Consider the following 15,065-nt stretch of genomic DNA (forward strand, 5'->3'; position numbering starts at 1 on the left):
TTCATGGCCGTACTCGATCCCGCACTGCTCAGCTCCGCCGCGCTCTTAGCGCTGCCTCCACTGTTGGGTCCAGGGAGGACCCATTAGGCGAGTGATCATGCGTGCTCTTTTTTGGAACCTGCGGGGCTTTGGTCACGATGGCCGCCGCAGGCAGCTCATAGAGTACATGTGTGAGGAAGCTATTGATGTGGTGGCGATTCAAGAAACAATGCGCACTGATTTTTCTCTAGTGGAACTTGAGCGCCTCAGTCGACATCTCTTCGCCTGGCACTGGTTGCCGTCGAGTGGGGTGTCTGGTCACTCCGGTGGCATCCTTCTAGGTGTGAAGGATGCCACCTTTGAAGTGGGCTCCATGGACCGTGGATCCCACTTTGTTAGTATGGAAGTCTGGGAGCGTGCTGTAAACTTCAAATGGGAGATCATAGTGGTCTATGGCCCGGCCGACCATAGTCGTTCCACCGCTTTCCTGGCGGAGCTCCATGCCAAGATCTCCTCTGCGACCCTCCCGGTTGTGGTTGGAGGCGACTTCAACCTACTTCGTTCTGCGGAGGAGAAGAATAATGCTCGGGTAGACCTAGCTGAGATGCGTCGCTTCAATGACTGGGTCACGGATTTGGGTCTCCGGGAGTTAGACAGGGTCGGAGCACGGTATACCTGGACTAACCGTCAGGTCGCCCCGACCCTTAGCGTGCTTGACCGGGTGTTTATTTCCCCGGACTGGGAACTTCGGTTCCCTCTGGCCTCTCTTCAGGCCATTACCCGTATTGGGTCTGACCACGTTCCACTCCTCCTAGCTTCTATGGATGACCGACCGCGCCCTCCCCCGCGGTTCCGCTTCGAGAACTTCTGGCTCCGACATCCGAACTTTAGGGCCGCGGTCCAAGAGCACTGGGTCTCAGCTCTTGCCGAGCCCCATAGACAGATGTCTGTTCTTGATGAATGGCACCACTTATCCAAGCGATCCCGACAGTTCATGAAGGGATGGGGGGCGAACATCGGGCGCGATCTGCGGGTGCAGAAGGCGGCCCTCCTTGAGGAGATCCGGACCCTTGACCTCCGTGCCGACATCATCGGGATCTCCGCGGAGGAATGGATGCACAAATATTGCTTGGAGGACTCCCTTATGGAGATATACTCCAAGGAAGAGGAGTTCTAGCGCCAGCGCGGCGCCATTAACTGGGTGCTTTTTGGAGATGCCAACACTGCCTACTTTCAGGCCATCGCCAATGGCCGGAGGCGACGTTGCTCCATCCCCCTCCTCTGGGTGGGAGGACAGTTGTTCCAAGACCCTCAGGCTATCCGCCTGCTAGTTGACGACTTTTACAAGTCTCTATTTCAGGGCCGACAACGGAATGGTGTCGCCCTCGCTGATCATTTCTGGTCACGTGACCAACAGGTTTCCACCGCCGAGAACGCAATCCTGCTAGCCCCCTTCGATGCTGCCGAAGTGGAGGCCATTGTTAACACTATGAACCCGGCGTCGGCCCCTGGCCCCGATGGCCTGCCGGTCCATTTTTTCCAGGCGTTCTGGCCGATGGTCAAGGATATCATCCTTGACCTATTTAGCGAGTTCTCTAAGGGTACCTTAGATATGTCCCGGCTTAATTACGGGATTATATCTCTGATCCCCAAGGTACCGGGTGCGGCGGACATCCGACAATTCCGCCCTATCACAGTTTTGAATGTGATTTTTCGGATCCTCGCTAAAGGGTATGCCTCTAGGGCGGCCCTTATTGCTCCACGGATTCATCATCCGAACCAGTCGGCCTTCACGAAAGGTAGATTTATCTTAGATGGGGTTCTTGTTCTTCATGAGATTATCCATGAGGTTAAGAGCAAGCACCTTCGTGCGGTCTTCTTCAAGATCGATTTCCATAAGGCCTATGACACGGTGCACTGGTCCTTCCTTCGGGAAGTGTTGCTGAAACGTGGCTTTGACCCCCACTGGGTAGCACGAGTAATGCAATTGGTTACGAGTGGCCGGACGGCGGTTAACATCAATGGGGAGGTTGGCCCTTACTTCTCTACTGGCCAAGGAGTCCGTCAGGGTGACCCGATCTCCCCATTCCTGTTCAACCTTGTGGTGGATGCGCTCGCCTCGATTCTGGATTTGGCCAAGCAGGCGGGTCACATTAGGGGGATCTGTCCCCACCTAGTGACACCTGGGGGTCTAACTCACCTCCAGTACGCGGATGACACCATCATGATGGTCGAGGGCTCTGATGAGGATATCCAGAACCTTAAATTCCTCCTCCTCTGCTTCCAGGAGATGTCGGGCCTCAAAATAAACTTTGCCAAGAGCGAGGTAATGGTCATGGGATATTCCCCGAGGGAGGCCCGGCGGATTGCTAACCGTCTGAATTGTCGCCTGGGCTCCTTCCCAACAACCTACTTGGGCGTGCCCCTGAGCGATGCACGTCTCCTAGAAAAGGATTTTCGCCCACTCGTCGCCAAGCTCCAGCCTAGAATGGAGCCTTGGCAAGGGAGATGGCTTTCTAAAGCCGCTCGAGTGATTCTGATGAACTCCTCCCTTATTAGCTTACTGATGTACTTAATGGGATTCTATAGCCTTCACGAATCCCTCCATAAGGAAATTACCAAATTGCTCTCCCGCTTCTTCTGGGCGGGAGAGAACAATAAACAGAAGTACCATATGGTAAAATGGTCTGAGATCTGCAAGCCTAAGGTCCAGGGAGGCTTGGGAGTCATCTCCTCCAAGCGTATGAACATTGCCCTCCTGTCTAAATGGCTTTGGCGGATCCAGACGGAGGAGGGTGGCCTGTGGCTTCAGATTATTCGTAGGAAGTACCTTCGTGGGCAACCACTCGCATTTGCCTCTAGATCTGGAGGATCCCAATTCTGGCAATCGGTGATCTCTCTACTTCCAGTCCTACGCATTGGGACCTCTATCCAGATAGGTTCTGGATCGGCCACCCTCTTTTGGTTGGACCGATGGGCGGGACCCCGCCCTTTTGCAGAGCATTTTTATGCACTATTCTCTATCTGTGTTAGCCCGCAGATCTCTGTGGCCGCGGCACTAGAGAACCTTGGAGCGATTGCCTTTCGTCGCACCTTCGGGGCGCTCGAACTTGTGCAATGGGATGAGTTACTAGAATGCATTGCCTTGCATCCTCCTTCCTTGGAACCGGATTCGATCTCCTGGCACCTCGAGCCAAGTGGTAGATTCTCGACTAGATCCCTGTACCAGGCGATTTTGCCTACACCTGGTCCAGTGGAGCTCACGGTGCTCTGGGAGATCAAACTCCCTCTAAAGATTCGTATATTCCTATGGCAATGGGTTAGAGGACGCCTCCCCTCGGGCACTGAGGTCCGTAAGCGTAATGGACCCGGGGATGGTCTTTGCCCCATCTGTCTGGTTCCGGAGGACTGCAACCACATCTTCTTCCGGTGCCCGGCGGCGCAGTTTCTATGGAGTTGCTTCCGGGAGGTCGTTGGAGGCTCATGGTGCCATGACAACACCCCGGATTTGTTCAGGGAGGCCCTCCGGCTCCCGGGGCCTAGGCGCGCTCCCATTTGGGTCGCGCTAGGCACCCTTGCTTGGTCACTTTGGTGCGCTCGCAATAAGTTAGTCGTCGAACGAGTGATTCCAGCACACGTGACTGATGTGATCTACAAAATGTGTGGCTCCTTGCAGCTTTGGAGTCCGCTTAGCAAGCGGAGCGATCGAGCCGTCATCGACAGCATCATGGCGGGTCTTCGTGCTTCGGCGGCTTCCTTCGCTCCTCCTCCGCCCCCCCCCCCTCCACCTCCTCCTAAGCCAGATTAGCGCCTTCGCGTTCTCTTTTGGGGTTTGTTTTGCTGTGCCCCCAGCATGTTTTTTATGACTTCTTGTACTTGAACCTTGTGGTTGGATGCTTGTTGTTGGATGCTTGGTGGTATGCTTTATAATATAAAGCGGGGGAAAACCCTTTTTCGTGAATATTTCCTAGTCTATCCTATATTTTCAATCTAACAATGATACTCAACATCCCCCGCAGTCACAACATTAGCGATGCAGATGGTGAGACGGGAGAATAACCCGAAGGCAAGCCGACGGACACCCCCCACAGTTGTAAGGGTCGACGCATCGCGAAAGTCGTGGCTAGAGTGGAAACTGGCGAAGTTGCTCAAGCAAGGCGGTAGCCCTTTGTGCCTTTTGTCGATGTAGCCGAGAGCGGAGGGTGGTGTAGCCGTGATCGAGGTAGCCGTGCGAAGAACGCCCTGGTCGATGTCAAAGTTGGAGTAAAGGCGCGGTGGTCGACAGCGGCGACGGGCGACGCGAACCGATCAAACATAGATAAAAAAACCAAAAAGAAAACACCGATCCAAGCGACCGGCGAGAGAGAGAGAAAAACCCGAAGCAAGGGCTCGATAAAAAGACTCTCTAGAGCAACCGATCAACAGGACCGGCGAACAAACCCTAGGTACAGGCGACGCGACCCCCGTCGGCGGTAATAGAGGCCGGCCGCCCCGGGGGCGGCGCGCGGAGCGGAAGCGGTGGGCGACGACTAGTGTTAGATCGGTTAGGCTGATACCATGTTAGAAGGAAGAGAGAGAATTGATGGAATAGTTGTTATATTACTTGAGCCTCGTGGGCATATATATATAGGAATACATTGTCATCTTGAAGTACAAGGCAAGCCAGAATATTTCCTAGTCTATCCTATGTTTTCAATCTACCAATGATACTCAACAACATCTCTCGCAAAAAAAAAGAGTTTACATAAGTTTCGCATTATTATTTTTGAATGACTTCTAAGTGTATATGATGTTTTTCTCAAAGTTGTATAGGCATGCAGTACCACTTAAAGAATAGTGCTGAAAAGTGTATAATAAAATGTAATAATATGCGAGCACACGTCTAGAACTTGGATCATGGTGGCCTAGTTCCACCAAAAAGACCTAATCATCTAAGCTATGTTTAGTTCTCAAACAGTGTATTATTTTCTATTGTCATTTCTAACCATTTAATGTTTCGAGATCCTAGATAGAATTATGGGCAATTAAAATTAACTCTAAAAGCGAGTGAATAAGAGAAGAAATCTCATACAGTGAAGATAAATGTCTTATCTTTCTTCCTCAAAGATATTATCTTGGCTGCGAGAAGGCAAGCCTAACTCATTCACTATGATAGCTCTATTGCACACACTCTAAGGGTATCTTCAACGATAAACTGCAAATTTTCTCCCGCACCCATCCGCGGACAGGGGGATCAATCCTTGGACACGGATGTGGGAGGCCGCCATCCAGCTGTAGCTGCATACATTTTAACAACAATTCAAACCAACCAGGCGAAATTCGTTCAAACACGTCCGGATGTCATATAAACACGTCCGGATTTCATATAAACACTAGATCATTGATGACACATGTTGCCACGTCCATCTATTATTTTAATTGAATAATATGATTTTTATAAATATATAGTCATAAAACATGCTGTCAAAAAACATAGTGGCGGAACAACATGGAAATTACATTTGCATAAACTGCCTATATATTGGACAACAATAGAGAAGAGCCAAGTAGTGTAGTGGTAGGAGAGGACTCGGTTTTTTAACTTGGGTCTTATCTTGGAATTGCTTCAACTAAGGTCTTGCACGTGAGGAGTTTGAATCGGGAATTTGAGATGTTGCTGCATATTCTTTTTTAATTGATCATTACAAGGCAGCATCATAGATGATTTCCCCTAATATTGTAAGAAGTTGCATCACCGAAAGCACAAAGTATACACATGATAACAGTGGGCGATGTAAACAGGCATAACCACAACTTCGGATAATTCAGCTCTTTAGAGGGACAGTCTACATATGTAGACTATAGTAATAGAGCATAAAATAGTTTTTGTGATGATTTGTTAGTTATACAAGACCACAAAGGAGGCATACGTAGGAGAATGTTATAACATAATAGATGAGTATATGCGTTCGCAATTCAGTTTTTCCTGTAGGGTTAGTGATATTGAAAAATATCACAAGCAGTCTTTGATACATAAGCATAGTTGGTCAGGGTTAATGATATAGAAAAATAATAGAAGCACCGTATACAGAATAAACTGATCATCGAGATATAAAAATTTCCAAAGGAACTACGAGGAAGTGAAACCAGTGTGTAGAATTTGACTACAAACTAATTGGTCTCTGAGGTGCCAAATCCTTTTAGTTCGGAGTCAGTCAGTTGCTTTCAAGTCTACATGTGAATATAAAACGGAATATAAGAGCCAACAATGGTCAGATCGTTGTAAAAGAAGTCCATATGCACTCTATCAATTGGCTCACCTCTGTTATGTAGCAGCACCAACGTTTTGGTTGTGCACACCATCTCATATAGTTCCTCTTGCACTTTGAGCTGTGTACATGGTACAAAAATGTGAGAGAATTTTTTTACTGGTTATATAGTACATTGATTTTAAGTACCAGGTACACTGTGGGCTAATCAAGTCATAGAAAGTTCATACATAGGGTCAAGTAAATGTACAGACTGGAATAATATGCACTAACAATACAAAAATACTTACCTTTTTGAAGATTCAGCTTGTTCATATGCTTAACAATTTTTTGACAGACAAGCAAACTTTTGGCATAACATCAGTTTTCCAAATCTATTTGAAGATGTGCATGTTTGGATCTGGATAGTCCTTGATGTTGTGCATCCAGTTTATGCAAAGGGAGCTTAATTGTCTGAAAAATATGTTCTTAATAAGAAACATGAAGAACGGTGTACTTGTATGGACAAGTCAGAAGTAATCATAACCAGGAGAACTACACTAAGGAACTTGTAAGCAACCACTGTTGTGATACAAGTCATAGAGAAACATTCAGTGAATCCAAAATTGGAACTTGTACCGAAATGATGCATATACTCATAATTGTGTTTCTGAAAACTAATGCATACTTTGCCAATGTTCCAGTAATTAGATGATAGTGAGTTCACATACTGTAGAGATGCAATTTTGTAGACATCATTCACTAAAAAAGAAACATAATTTAGTCAAATAGTTCAGATTTGAGCATATATGAACCAAGAAAAACACAACAGAATTATAAGATTAGTACTCGCCTGACCTTCACCAATAATGAGCACAAAAAAACAGCACATGTCATGCACAACTAATTCTAAGTACGTTGGAGAAGATGAAAATATCTACTCGTATTGTTCACACACATGTTTTATCCTCTGCTTCAGTTCGAGGGATCTGTGCAAGTACTGACATGAGAGTTTACCAGATAACTTCAATCAGAGATGACTTACAATATAATATGTGGTCATTTAATGTTGGTACTCAGCCCAGAAATCAACAATGTTGTAAGTAGTGCTTCACCTTGCAATCCAGCAGAAGCAGGAAAGTGCAAACCAAGCATAAGAAAGCTCCAATCGATCGAGCTGGAGAGCCTGCATTCATTTGGGAACATGAAAAACAGTCTGCACTGAAAAAAATGGATACAAATAATTTAGGGGAGCATAAGAGGTAGGAAGTAGCCAGTAGGTCACACATGCCATGGGGGAGACGGGTAAGCATCAATCATGGCTACCGGAGAAGATTTCGTGGGAGTAAGGAGGGGAATGGGCTAGGAGCACCAGGACACATTGAAGGCGCATCCAGTAAAGGCATTAGCATGAATCAATGGTGTAACTTGTTGGGGGAACATAGTATGCAATTTTAAAAAATTTACTACGCTCATGCAAGATCTATCTAGGAGATGCATAGCAACGAAGGGCAGAGTGTGTCTACGTACCCTCGTAGATCATAAGCGCAAGCGTTTCACAACGCGGTTGATGTAGTCGAACTTTCTTCGTGATCCACCGATCGAGTACCGAACGTATGGCACCTTCGAGTTCTGCACATGTTCAGCTCGGTGACGTCCCTCGCCTTCTTGATCCAGCAAGATGTCGAGGTAGTAGATAAGTTTTCATCAGCACGACGGCGTGGTGACGGTGACGGTGAAGTGATCTCTGCAGGGCTTCGCCTAAGCACTACGAATTTATGACCGGAGGCATAAACTGTGGAGGAGGGTGGGGGTGCTGCACACGGCTAAGATAATGTTTGGGGTGTGCTAGGGGTGCCCCCACATATATATAGGTGGGAGGGGAGGGGAGAAGCCAGGAGGCGCCCCAAGTAGGACCGAATACTACTTGGGTTCCTCCTAGGCCGGCCGCCTGAAGGAAATATGCCCTAGAGGCAATAATAAAGTTGTTATTTTATATTTCCTTATTTCATGATAAATGTTTATTATTCATGCTAGAATTGTATTAACCGGAAACTTGATACATGTGTGGATACATAGACAAAAACACCGTGTCCCTAGAAAGCCTCTACTAGACTAGCTCGTTAATCAAAAATGGTTAAGTTTCCTAACCATAGACATGTGTTGTCATTTGATGAACGGGATCACATCATTAGGAGAATGATGTGATGGACAAGACCCATATGTTAGCATAGCATATTGATCGCTCAATTTTATTGCTATTGCTTTCTTCATGTCAAATACATATTCCTTCGACTATGAGATTATGCAACTCCCGGATAGCGGAGGAATGCCTTGTGTGCTATCAAACGTCACAACGTAACTGGGTGATTATAAAGATGCTCTACAGGTATCTCCGAAGGTGTTTGTTGGGTTGGCATAGATCAAGATTAGGATTTGTCACTTCGAGTATCGGAGAGGTATCTCTGTGCCCTCTCGGTAATACACATCATAAGATGCCTTGCAAGCAAAGTGACTAATGAGTTAGTTGCAAGATGATGTATTACGGAACGAGTAAAGAGACTTGCCGGTAACGATATTGAACTAGGTATGAAGATACCGACGATCGAATCTCGGGCAAGTAACATACCGATGGACAAAGGGAATAACGTATGTTGTCATAACGGTTCAACCAATAAAGATCTTCGTAGAATATGTGGGAGCCAATATGAGCATCCAGGTTCCGCTATTGGTTATTGACCGGAGAGGTGTCTCGGTCATGTCTACATATTTCTCGAACCCGTAGGGTCCGCACGCTTAACGTTCGATGACGATATAATATTATATGAGTTATGTGATTTCATGACCGAATGTTGTTCGGAGTCCCGGATGAGATCACGAACATGACGAGGAGTCTCGAAATGGTCGAGAGGTAAAGATTGATATATAGGACGATAGTATTCGGACACCGGAAGTGTTCCGGAGGGTACTAGGTATATATCGGATTACCGGAAGGGGTTCCGGACACCCCCGGCAAAAGATATGGACCTTATGGGCCAAGAGGGGAAACACACCAGCCACAAGGAAGGGGGGCGTCACTTGGGAAAACTCCAAGTAGAATTCGGATCCTACTTGGGGTGCCCCATGACTGCCTCCCCTCTTCCTCCCACCTATATATATGAGGAGGGGGCGCCTAGCACACCCATGACATAATCTTAGCCGTGTGCGGCGTCCCCTATACGGTTTACACTCCCGGTCATATTTTTGTAGTGCTTAGGCGAAGCCCTGCTAGGATCACTTCATCATCACCGTCACCACGCCGTCATGCTGACGGAACTCATCTACTACCTCGATGACTTGTTGGATCAAGAAGGTGAGGGATGTCACTGAGCTGAACCTGTGCAGAACTCGGAGGTGTCGTACGTTTGGTACTTGATCGGTCGGAGCTAGAAGAAGTTCGACTACATCAACCGCGTTGTGAAAAGCTTCCGCTTATGTTCTACGAGGGTACGTAGACACACTCTGCCCCTCGTTGCTATACATCTCCTAGATAGATCTTGCGTGAGTGTACAATTTTTTTGAAATTGCATGCTATGTTCCCCAACAGTGGTATCAGAGCCAGGTCTATGTGTAGATGACATGCACGAGTAGAACACAAAGAGTTGTGGGCGGTGATCATCATACTGCTTACCACCAATGTCTTATTTTGATTCGGCGGTATTGTTGGATGAAGCGGTCCGAATCAACCTTACATGACCACGTTCATGAGACCAGTTCCACCGACAGACATGCAACTAGTTTTGCATAAAGGTGGCTGGTGGGTGTCTGTTTCTCCTACTTTAGTTGAATCGAATTTGACTGCGGCCGCTTTGTTGAAGGTTAAAATAGCAAACTTAATAAATCACTTTGTGGTTTTTGTGCTGTAGGTAAGAACGGTTCTTGCTAGAAGCCCGTAGCAGCCACGTAAAACTTGCAACAACAAAGTAGAGGACATCTAACTTGTTTTTGCAGGGCATGTTGTGATGTGACATGGCCAAGACATGATGTGATATACATTATTGTATGAGATGATCATGTCTTGTAAAAGTTATCGGCAACTGGCAGGAGCCTTATGGTTGTCTCTTTATTGTATGAAATGGAAACGCCATGTAATTGCTTTACTTTATCACTATGTGTTAGCGATAGTTATAGAAGCAATAGTTGGCGAGACGACCACGACGCAATGATGGAGATCAAGGTGTCGAGCCGATGACGATGGAGATCATGATGTTGGTTTGGAGATGGACATGAAAAGCACAAGATGATGATGGCCATATCATGTCACATATTTTCATTGCATGTGATGTTTATCTTTTATGCATATTATTTTTCTTAGTACGGAGGTAGCATTATAAGATGATCCCTTAACTAAAATTTCAAGGTATAAGTGTTCTCCCTGAGTATTCACCGTTGGGACAGTTCTTCGTGCTGAGACACCACGTGATGATCGGGTGTGATAGGCTCTACATTCACATACAATGGGTGTAAGACAATTTTGTACATGCAGAATACTCGAGTTAAACTTGACGAGCCTAGCATGTACAGACATGGCCTCAGAACACTGGAGACCGAAAGGTTGAACGTGAATCATATAGTAGATATGATCAACATAGATATGTTCACCATTGATGACTACTCCATCTCAGTGATGATCGGACATGGTTTAGTTGATTTAGATCACATATCATTTAGATGACTTGAGGGATGTCTATCTAAGTGGGAGTTCTTAAGTAATTTGATTAGTTGAACTTAATTTATCATGAACTTAGTCCTGATAATATTTGCAAATTATGTTGTAGATCAATAGCTCACGTTGTAGCTCCCCTATGTTTTTTGATATGTTCCTAGAGAAAACTAAATTGAAAGATGATAGTAGCAATGATGCAGACTGGGTCCGTGATATGAGGATTATCCTCATTGCTGCACAGAAGAATTATGTCCTTGATGCACCACTAGGTGACAAACCTATTGCAGGAGAAGATGCAGACGTTATGAATGTTTGGCAAGCTTGATATAACTACTTGATAGTTTAGTGCACCATGCTTTACGGCTTAGAACTAAGACTTCAAAAACGTTTTGAACGCCACGGAGAATATGAGATGTTCCATGAGCTGAAATTGGTATTTCAGACTCATGCCCATGTCAAGAGGTATGAGACCTCTGACAAGTACTTTGCCTACAAGATGGAGGAGAATAGCTCAGCTAGTGAGCATGTGCTCAGAATGTCTGGGTACTACAATTGCTTTAATCAAGTGGGAGTTAATCTTCTAGATAAGATAGTGATTGATAGAGTTCTCTAGTCACTACCACAAAGCTACTAGAACTTTGTGATGAACTATAATATTCAAGGGATGAGGAAAATGATTCCCGAGCTTTTCGCGATGCTGAAATCGGCGAAACTAGAAATCAAGAAAGAGCATCAAGTGTTGATGGTTAACAAGACCACTAGTTTCAGGAAAAAGGGCAAAGAGAAAGAAAGGGCACTTCTAGAAGAATGGCAAGCAAGTTGCCTCTCCTGTGAAGAAGCCCAAAGCTGGACCTAAGCCTAAAACTAAGTGCTTCTACTGCAAAGGGAATGGTCACTGGAAGCGGAACTACCCCAAATACTTGGCGGATAAGAAGGATGGCAAAGTAAAAAAAAGTAAATTTGATATACATGTTATTGATGTGTACCTTGCTAGTGTTCGTAGTAACCCCTGGATATTTGATACCGGTTCAGTTGCTAAGATTAGTAACTCGAAAAAGGAGTTGTAGAATAAACAGAGACTAGTTAAGGGCAAGGTGACGATGTGTGTTGGAAGTGATTCCAAGGTTGATACGATCACCATCGCACACTCCCTCTACCTTCAGGACTAGTGTTGAACCTAAAAAAAATGTTATTTGGTGTTTGCGTTGAGCATGAATATGACTGGAGCATGTTTATTGCAATATGATTGTTCATTTAAGTCAGAGAATAACTGTTATTCTATTTACATTAATAAAACCTTATATGGTCTTACACCCAATATGAATGGTTTATTGAATCTCGATCGTAGTGATACACATTCATAATATTGATGCAAAAAGATTAAAAATTAATAATGATAGTGCAACATACTTGTGGCACTGCCGTTTAGGTCATATTGGTGTAAAGCACATGAAGAAACTCCATGTAGATGGACTTTTTGAGTCACTTGATTACGAATCATTTGGCACTTGCAAACCATGCCTCATGGGCAAGATGACTAAAACTCCGTTCTCTGGAACGCGGCAGGTATCGTTATTTTCTCACCTCCACCAATGATTTAAGTAGATATGGGTATATCTGCTTGATGAGACACAAGTATAAAACATTTGAAAAGTTCAAACAATTAATTTCAGAGTGAAGTGGAGAATCATCATAACAAGAAAATAAAGTTTCTACGATTTGATCCCAGAGGCGAATATTTGAGTTACGAGTTTGGCCTTCATTTAAAAAATGTGGAATTATTTCACAACTCACGCCACCTGGAACACCATAGCGTAATGGTGTGTCCGAACGTCATAATCGCACTTTATTAGATATGGTGCAATATATGATGTCTCTTACCAATTTACCACCATCCTTTTGGGGTTATGCATTAGAGACAACCCCATTCACTTTAAATAGGGCACCATCTAAATCCGTTGAGATGATACCGTATGAACTGTGGTTTAGCAAGAAACCTAAGCCGTCGTTTCTTAAATTTGGGGTTGCGAGACTTATGTCAAAAGGCTTCAGCTTGATAGGATTGAACCCAAATCAGAGAAGTGCGTCTTCATAGAATACCCTAAGGAAACAATTGGGTACAACTTCCATAACAGATCTGAAGGCAAGATCTTTGTTGCTGAGAATGGGTCCTTTCTAGAGAAGGAGTTTCTCTCGAAAGAAGTGAGTGGGAGGAAAGTATAACTTCCTGAGGTAAATGTACCTTCTCTCAAATTGGAAAGTAGCACATTAGTGAAATCCGTTCCCGTGATGCCTACACAAACTAGTGAGGAAGCTAATGATGACGATCATGAAACTTCAGATCAAGTTACTACCAGACCTCGTAGGTCAAACAGAGCACCTTCCACATGAGAGTGGTACGGTAATCCTGTCTTGGAAGTCATGTTAAACTATGAAGAAGCTATGATGAGCCCAGATTCTGACAAATGGCTTGAGGCCATGAAATCTGAGATAGGATCCATGTATGAGAACAAAGTGTGGATTTTGGCGGACTTGCCCAATGATCGGCAAGCCATAGAGAATTAATGGATCTTCAATAAGAAGACTGACACTGATGGTAATGTTACTATCTACAAAGCTCGACTTGTCGCAAAAGGTTTTTGACAAGTTCAAGGGGTTGACTACGATGAGACTTTCTCACCTGTACCGATGCTTAAGTCCGTCCAAATCATGTTAGCAATTGCCACATTTATGAAATCTGGCAAATGGATGTCAAAACTGCATTCCTTAATGGATTTCTTAAAGAAGAGTTGTATATGATGCAACCAAAAGGTTTTGTCGATCCTAAAGGTGCTAACAAAGTGTGCAAGCTCCAGCGATCCATCTATGGACTCGTGTAAGCATCTCGGAGTTGGAATATACGCTTTGATGAGGTGATCAAAGCATATGGTTTTATACAGACTTTTGGTGAAGCCTGTATTCACAAGAAAGTGAGTGGGAGCTCTGTAGCATTTCTAATATTATATGTAGATGACATATTGTTGTTTGGAAATGATATTGAATTTCTGGATAACATAAAAGGATACTTGAATAAGAGTTTTTTATGAAAGACCTGTGTGAAGTTGCTTACATATTGGGCATTAAGATCTATAGAGATAGATCAGGACGCTTGATAAGATTTTCAATAAGTACATACCTTGACAAGATTTTGAAGGAGTTCAAAATGGATCAGTCAAAGAAAGAGTTCTAGCCTGTGTTGTAAGGTGTGAAGTTGAGTAAGACTCAAAGCCCGACCACGATAGAAGAAAGAGAGAGAATGAAAGTCAATCCCTATGCCTCAGCCATAGGTTCTACAAAATATGCCATGCTGTGTACCAAACCTATTGTGTACCTTGAGATGAGTTTCACAAGGGGGTACAATAGTGATCCAGGAGTAGATCACTGGACAACAGTAAAAAATTATCCTTAGTTACCTTAAAGAAGACTAAGGAAATATTTCTCGATTATGGAGGTGATAAAGAGTTCATCATAAATAGTTATGTTGATGCAAGCTTTGACACTGATCTAGATGACTCTAAGTCTAAATATAGATACATATTGAACATGGGAGCAATTAGCTAGAGTAGCTCCATGCAGAGCATTGTAGACATAGGAATTTGCAAAATACACATGGATCTGAATGTGGCAGACCCGCTGACTAAAGTTCTCTCACAAGCAAAACAAGATCACACCTTAGTACTCTTTGGCTGTTAATCACATGGCGATGTGAACTCGATTATTGACTCTAGTAAACTTTTTGGATGTTGGTCACATTGTCATGTGTACTATGGGTGTTAATCACATGACGATGTGAACTCTTGGTGTTAAATCACATGGCAATGTGAACTAGATTATTGACTCTAGTGAAAGTGGAAGACTGAAGGAAATCTACTCTAGAGGCAATAATAAAGTTATTATTTTATATTTCCTTATTTCATGATAAATGCTTATTATTCATGCTAGGATTGTATTAACCAGAAAACTGATACATGTGTGGATACATAGACAAAAACACCGTGTCCCTAGTAAGCCCCTACTAGACTAGCTCGTTAATCAAAGATGGTTAAGTTTCCTAACCATAGGCATGTGGTGTCATTTGATGAACGTGATCACATCATTAGGAGAATGATGTGATG

Source organism: Triticum dicoccoides, chromosome 4B (genome assembly GCF_002162155.2).
Source record: "Triticum dicoccoides isolate Atlit2015 ecotype Zavitan chromosome 4B, WEW_v2.0, whole genome shotgun sequence".
Taxonomy (NCBI): Eukaryota; Viridiplantae; Streptophyta; class Magnoliopsida; order Poales; family Poaceae; genus Triticum; species Triticum dicoccoides.